The sequence below is a fragment of the Scyliorhinus torazame genome, chromosome 9, assembly GCF_047496885.1.
Source record: "Scyliorhinus torazame isolate Kashiwa2021f chromosome 9, sScyTor2.1, whole genome shotgun sequence".
NCBI lineage: Eukaryota > Metazoa > Chordata > Chondrichthyes > Carcharhiniformes > Scyliorhinidae > Scyliorhinus > Scyliorhinus torazame.
The window spans coordinates 112,001,814-112,009,210 of record NC_092715.1 but is presented as its reverse complement, the minus strand read 5'-3'; the positions used below and the strand labels follow the sequence as shown (position 1 = coordinate 112,009,210).

Genomic DNA, 7,397 nt, shown 5'->3' with positions numbered 1-7,397 from the left:
GGGTGCAGTGGCCAGAGTGTGAGGGGGGATGGGATCTGGGGTGCAGTGGCCAGAGTGTGAGGGGGGATGGGATCTGGGATGCAGTGGCCAGAGTGTGAGGGGGGATGGGATCTGGGGTGCAGTGGCCAGAGTGTGGGGGGGGGGAGGGGATCGGGGGTGCAGTGGCCAGAGTGTGAGGGGGGCAATGATGGGTTGGGGGTGGAGAGGACATGCAGGGTTCTCTCACTTGCTTCTGCGCCTCCGACCTGGCATGGCGCGATCTCCCGGGTGGCGGATCCCCCAGCGAGGTCCAGGGCCCTCTGCTCGTGCACAGTTAGGGGGTGCAGGACCGGAGAACCCCCTCCGGTTCTCATGTGCTCCTGCTGGTTATGCGCTGTCTTGTCTGGGGGGCGGGGGGGGGGGGGGGGGGGCGGTGTTGGATAAAGCATCACCATTAGGCGGGTATCATCAGGGCATGCAGATATTGACAACATTGTTGCTGGTTCAGGAGACAGCACGCCATGGGTTCGCTCCAGGGGGGTCCCGGGGCTCATGTGGGTCGAGTAGCTAGTTGGGCACCGTGACACCCCCCAAACCCCCTGACCCCCCCAACATCGCCGCTGATGCCCCAGTCCCTCCCAGCACTCCCAACGCCCCCCCAACCCCCCGTGACCCCCCAAACCCCCTGACCCCCCCCAACATCGCCCCTGATGCCCCAGTCCCCCCCAACACTCCCAACGCCCCCCCCCAACCCCCGTGCCCCCCCAAACCCCCTGACCCCCCCAACATCGCCCCTGATGCCCCAGTTCCCCCCAACACTCCCAACGCCCCCCCCCCAACCCCACTTCCCCCCCTGTGCCGGGGGGGCGGCGGGAGCCTGGGGGCACCTTCATGGCACTTACCCTGGCAGCCCGGGTGAAGTCGTGCAGCTTCTTGCGGCACTGCTCCCCGTCCAGGGGGTCTACGCCACAGCACTGACTGCAGTGCCCACCCCCCGCCAGCCGCGCCTCACCGCGCTGGATGGCTGGCGTTGCCCACGTCTTGGGCAGAGGGTGTCCCTTCTCCGCTCCACCTCATCCACCAGGGTGTTCAGGTCCGTATCCCGGAACCTCGGTGCGGCTCTTCGGGGCTCAGCCATCTCCTCAGTTCTCCTCCGAGTCCTCTGTGCGCAGTACGCGCAATTTATGACGCAGCGCTGCGTCATTCGGGCGTCGCACGGCGACGACGCGGCCTTCGCAGAGCGCCCCCCCCAAGGTTCACGCGGCCCTGATCCTAGCCCTTTTTCGGGCCCTGAATCGGTCGGGATCGGGGCCCTTCCGCGCCGTCGTGAACCTCGACGGCGTTCACGACGGTGCGGCCACTTCGGCGTGGGAGTGGAGAATCACGCCCACTGTCTTCACCAGACATTGGGCAGAATTTTCCACTCCGGACATGAAGCATGATGGTGCGTGGGATTTGTCATGATATCCACATCAGCATATCATGGTGCAATCACACCCAGACACTGATGGACAGGCAGTTGGACCAGCCAGCACACACATAACATCGCAGCCAATCACCAGTGAGAGCACACGCACTATAAAACAGGGAACACCACAGTTCCCGCTCACTCTACCAGGAGATAGCTCAGAGCACAGAGCTCACAGTGTGCCACTCAGACATAGACCATGTGCTGAGTGCCTCACTAAGATAGTGAAAGGGCTGGGTCCACAGGTTAGCTGGTGAAGTACAAACCACGGCCAGAAGTTAATAGTTATTATTGTACAGAATAATAAAACAGAGTTGTACCATCCACAACCGTGTTGGTTCGTTTGTGTAGCGGAACACCCAACACGACAGGATCACGAGCGGGTTTTCTGCTAATCGTCAGATTGGAAAACTGTGCCCCATGTTATGTTTGGAAGCTCATTAATTATCCATCAGCAAGCAGGTGTCTGAATTACATGGTGGGCCAACCAGAACACTCCACCACAATCCAATGGGGTCAAAGGCCCTGGTATCATTTATAAACACCAGACACATTACTCTCTGCAGCCCAACTGCATTGCTAGCCAAGAAACAGATGACTCCAAGGAAAAAGAAGGCAATGCCAAGGTTCAGCAATGATTCGCTTGAGGCTCTTTTGCATGGTCTCTACAACACTGCGATATTCTCTATCTTAAGACCAAGGCGTAAGAGCAGAATTAGACCACTCAGCCCTTCGAATCATGCTGATGGGCTGGATTCTCCACTGGTGGGATTCTCTGTTGCGTCGGCAGCGCACGCACACTCTGGGATTTCCCAACGACGTGAGGCTGCCCAGAATGGGAAACCCCATTGGCCGGCTGGCAGGATGGAGAATCCCGCTGCCAGTGGGGGCGCACCGCACTAGAAAACTGGTGTGGCGAGACAGAGAATCCCGCCTGATATGTTTTTCATCCTGATTCTCCTGCCTTCTCCCTATAAACATTGCAAGTTAGGTGGATTGGCCATGCTAAATTTAGTGTCCAGGAATGTGCGGGTTAAATGTATTTATGGGGTTGCAGGAATATGTGGGAGCCTGGTTAGGGTGCACTTTCAGAGGGTCAGTGCAGACTCGATGGGCCAAATGGCCTCCTTCTGCACTGTAGGGATTCTATGAACCCCTAATTCCCTTATTATTCAAGAACCTATCTCTCTCTGACTTAAAGACACTCAGTGATTTGTCCTCCACAGCTTCCTGTGGCAATGCATTCCACAGATTCACCACCCTCTGGCTGAAGAAATTCCTCTTCATCTTTGTTTTAAAGGATTGACCCTTTCTAGTTTCTCTTACTAGTGGAAACATCCAGACCTCGCAGTAGACGGCTCGTTGGTCTAGGGGTAAGATTCTCGCTTCGGGGTTTCTGCTGCAGGAAAATGTGAGAGGTCCCGGGTTCAAATCCCGGACGAGCCCTTTGATATTAGGGGCAGCACGGTAGCATAGTGGTTAGCACAATTGCTTCACAGCTCCAGGGTCCCAGGTTTGATTCCCAGCTTGGGTCACTGTCTGTGCGGAGTCTGCACGTTCTCCCCGTGTGTGCGTGGGTTTCCTCCAGGTGCTCCGGTTTCCTCCCACAGTCCAAAAATGTGCAGGTTAGATGGATTGGCCATGCTAAATTGCCATTAGTGTCCAAAATTGCCCTTAGTGTTGGGTGGGGTTCTGGGTTATGGGGATAGGGTGGAGGTGTGGGCTCAGGTAGGGTGCTCTTTCCAAGAGCCGGTGCAGACTCGATGGGCCGAATGGCCTCCTTCTGCACTGTAAAATCTATGATTCTATGATATTCTGTAAGTTTCATTTTGAGATCCCCCCTCATCCTTCTAAATTCCATCGCGTACAGACCCAGAGTCCTCAACTGCTCCTCATACGACAAGTCCTTCATTCCAGAGATCATCCTTGTGAACCTCCTCTGGACCCTTTCCAAGGCGAGCACATCCTTCCTTAGATACGCGTCCCAAAACTACTCACAATATTACAAATGGGGTCTAACCAGAGCTTTCAGCAGTACAACCCTGCTCTTGTATTATGGTCTTATAGGAGAATGGGGATGAAAAAATATCAGCCATGATTGAATGGCGGAGCAGACTCGATGGGCCAAACGGCCTAATTCTGCTCCTATGTCTTATGGTCTTTTGGTATTCTAGTCCTCTCAACATGAATGCTAACATTGCATTTGCCTTCCTAACTGCCATCTGAACCTGTATGTTAAACGTAAGATAATCCTGAACTGGGACTCCTAAATCCTTTTGTGCTTCAGATTTCCGAAGTCTTATCCCACTTAGAAAAAAGTCTGTGCCTCTATTCTTACTACCAAAGTGCATAACTTCACACCTTTCCACAGTTTATTCAATCTGCCACTCGTTGCCCACTCTCCCAGCCTGACCAGGTCCTTCTGCAGCCCCCCTGCTTCCTCAACACTACCTGTCCCTCTACATATCTTTGTATCATCTGCAAACTTAGCAACAATGCCCTCAGTTCCTTCTTCCAGATCATTTATGTATATCGTGAGTCGCTGTGGTTCCAACATTGACCCCTGCAGAACACCACGAGTCACCGACTGCCATCCTGAAAAGGACCCCTTTATCCCAACTCTCTGCCTTCTGCTAGTCAGTCAATCCTCTATCCATGCCAGTACCTTGCACCGAACACCATAAGCTCTTACCTTATTTAGCAGCCTCCTGTACACACCTTGTCAAAGCCCTTCTGGAAATCCAAATAGGTCAAGTCCGCTGATTCTCCTTTGTCTAACTTCCTCGTTACCTCCTCAAAGAATTCTAACAGATTTTTTAGGCATGACCTCCCCTTGACGAAGCCGGACTGACTCAGCCGTAAATAACCATGCACTTCTAAGTACTCCACAATCTCATCCTTAATAATAGACTCTAAAATCTTACCAACAATCAAAGTCAGACTTACCAGCCGATAATTTCCTGTCTTCTGCATCCCTCCCTTCTTTAACAGCGGTGTGACATTCACCGTTTTTCAGTCCTCTGGGATCTACCAGCCTCCAGTGATTCCTGAAAGATTACCACCAATGCCTCCACAATCTCCTCAGCGAGCTCCTTCAGAACTCTGGGGTGTAGTCCATCCAGTCCGGGTGATTTATCCACCTTCAGTTTCCCCAGTGCCTTCTCCTTATTGATGGCCACTGCACTCACCTCTGCCCCTTAATTTTCTTGAAGTTCTGGTGTCTTCCACTGTGAAGACTGATGCAAAGTACCGATTCTGTTCCTCTGCCATTTCTTTGTTCTCTATTGCTACTTCTCCAGCCTCACTTTCCAGTGGTCCAATGTCCATTCTTGCCTCTCTCCTACCTTTTATATATCAAAAAAACACTTACAATCTTCTTTTATATGACTAGCTAGCTTATACACACATTTCAACTTCTCCCTCCTTATTGATTTTTAGTTGTCCTCTGCTTGCTTTTAAAGGCTTCCCAAACCTCTGGCTTCCCACTAATCCTTGCCACTTTGTATGCTTTTTCCTTTATTTTTATATTGTCCTTGACTTCCCTTGTCAGCCATGGTTGCCTTGGCCTCCCCTTAGCATGTTTGCTCCTCCTTGGGATGATTTTCTCTTGTGCCTCCTGAATAACCCCCAAAAACTCCTGCCATTGCTGTTCCACTGTCTTCCGTGCTAGGCTCCCCTTCCAATCAACTCTGGCCAGCTCCTCCCTCTTGATTTTGGAGTTATCTTTATTCAATTGTAAAACCATTACATCTGATTTCAGCTTCTCCCTCTCAAACTGCAGGGTAAATTCTGTCATATTGTGGTCATTGCTCCCTAAGGGTTCCTTCACCTTAAGTTCCATAATCGAGTCTGCCGTATTACACATCTCCAAACCCAGAATTGCTTGTTCCCAAGTAGGCTCTGTCGCAAACTACTCCAAAAAAAATCTCATAGACATTCCACAAATTCCTTTTCTTGAGATCCGCTACCAACCTGATTTTCGCAGAGCATTTACATATTGAAGTCCCCTATGATTATTGTAATGTTGCCTTTTTTATATGCCATTTCTATCTACTGATTTATTGTCTGCCCCACATCCTGACTACTGCTAGGGGGCCTGGACAAAACTCCTATCAGGGATTTTTTTCTTTTGTAATTCCTCAACTCTATCCTCACAGGTTCTACGCCTTCCGACCATATATCATTTCTTGCTATCGATTTAAGTCAATTTCTTGTGCCTCTGCCTATCTCCCTGTCCTTTTGATAGAATACTTGGATATTTAGATCCCAGCCCTGATCCCCTTGCAGCCACAACTCTGTGATGCCCATAACAGCGCAGCAGCCAATTTCAATGTGCACAACAAGCTCATTTACCTTCTTTCGTACACTGCACAAATTTAGATACAACACTCTCAGTCCTGCGGTGACCCCACCCCCTTCTCATAGTTGTCCCCTTTCTTGCTGTGCCTGAAGTTAATCCCTGCTGCTTTCTATACTCTCTGTTCTATTACTTGTTCTGGAAACTTTGCCAACCTCTCCTGAACCCTTGTCCCTTTAACTCATTCAAAGTCCTCATCATTAATCTGCACTCTCTTTGATTTACTAATTTTCCATACAACTGAACCTTCCCCCACACCACTATTTAGGATGGTTCCAGGATATCTATCAGCCTCACCTTGTCAGCCTGGGGAGTGGTTGTGAGGGAGCTCAGCTGCACAGACTCCACCCGAGAAACGGTATCCAGTGCATGAAGAGGATGAGTGACCTCATTCACATGGTCAGGGTAAGTCAGTGTTCAACTCACTCCAAAATCACACTCTCATCATGGCATTATGCAATCAGTATGTCACTCAGCTCAACGATCTCACACAATATCAGTAGGGGAGATATTAGCAATGGAAGCCGATTCACCAGAATCTCATCCACCATGTTACACAAACACCATCCTCAGCCTTTATTGGGGAGGGCTCAGCACACACAGGAGGCACACATGCTTCCCAATCCCTAATCCATCGCTATTGCCATCCTTGGTGAACAAATCAAGCCCCGATAAAAGTACATGCAAAAGTCCTTGCATTGGAGGAGCTGATTCAGCTGATGGAGTCCATGTTGCTACACGCCAGAGACGGATGCTTGGGGATGAGTACATAGAACATACAGTGCAGAAGGAGGCCATTTGGCCCATTGAGTCTACACCGACACACTTCAGCCCTCACTCCCACCCTATCCCCGTAACCCAATAACCCCTCCTAAACTTTTTTGGTCACTAAGGGCAATTTATCATGGCCAATCCACCTAACCTGCATGTCTTTGGACTGTGGGAGGAAACCGGAGCACCCAGAAGAAACCCACGCAGACACGGGGAGAATGTGCAGACAGTGACCCAGGCCAGGAATCCAACCTGAGACCCTGGAGCTGTGAATCAACTGTGCTAACCACTGTGCTACCGTGCCGGCCTCATGTTGTCTCGTCATCAATTCTTTTTGATAACCCCCCAAACAGTCAACAGTAACCAACTCCCGAAAGTGCATGATGAACAAACTCCAACAATTGTAGAACCCCTCATCTAATAATAATCTTTATTAGTGTCACAAATAGGCTTACATTAACACTGTAATTAACTTACTGTTGAAAGCCCCTTGTCACCACATTCCGGCGCCTGTTTGGGCACACAGAGGAAGAATTCAGAATGTCCAAATTACCTATCAGCACATCTTTCGGGCCTTGTGGGAGGAAACCGGAGCACTCGAAGGAAACCCACGCAGACACTGGCAGAACGTGCAGACTCCGCACAGCCAATGACCCATGTCGGGAATCGAACCTGGGACCCTGGCACTGTGAAGCAACAGTGATACCCACTGTGCTGCTGTGCCGCTCCTCAATGCAAACTTCACCTTTTCTAGGGTCACAAACCCCACCAGGTCCATCCACCACACTGAGGCACAGGGTGGAGAGGCTAACCTCCACCCTA

General features: G+C 50.8%; 1 non-coding gene across 1 annotated transcript; it reads left to right on the top strand.

The window, feature by feature from the left end:
- Nucleotides 1-2,803: 2,803 nt before the first annotated feature.
- Nucleotides 2,804-2,893, top strand: trnap-cgg (transfer RNA proline (anticodon CGG)). The gene is given in 2 exon segments: nucleotides 2,804-2,839; nucleotides 2,858-2,893. It is a non-coding gene; the product is annotated as a tRNA-Pro (tRNA).
- The last annotated feature ends 4,504 nt before the right edge of the window (nucleotides 2,894-7,397 follow it).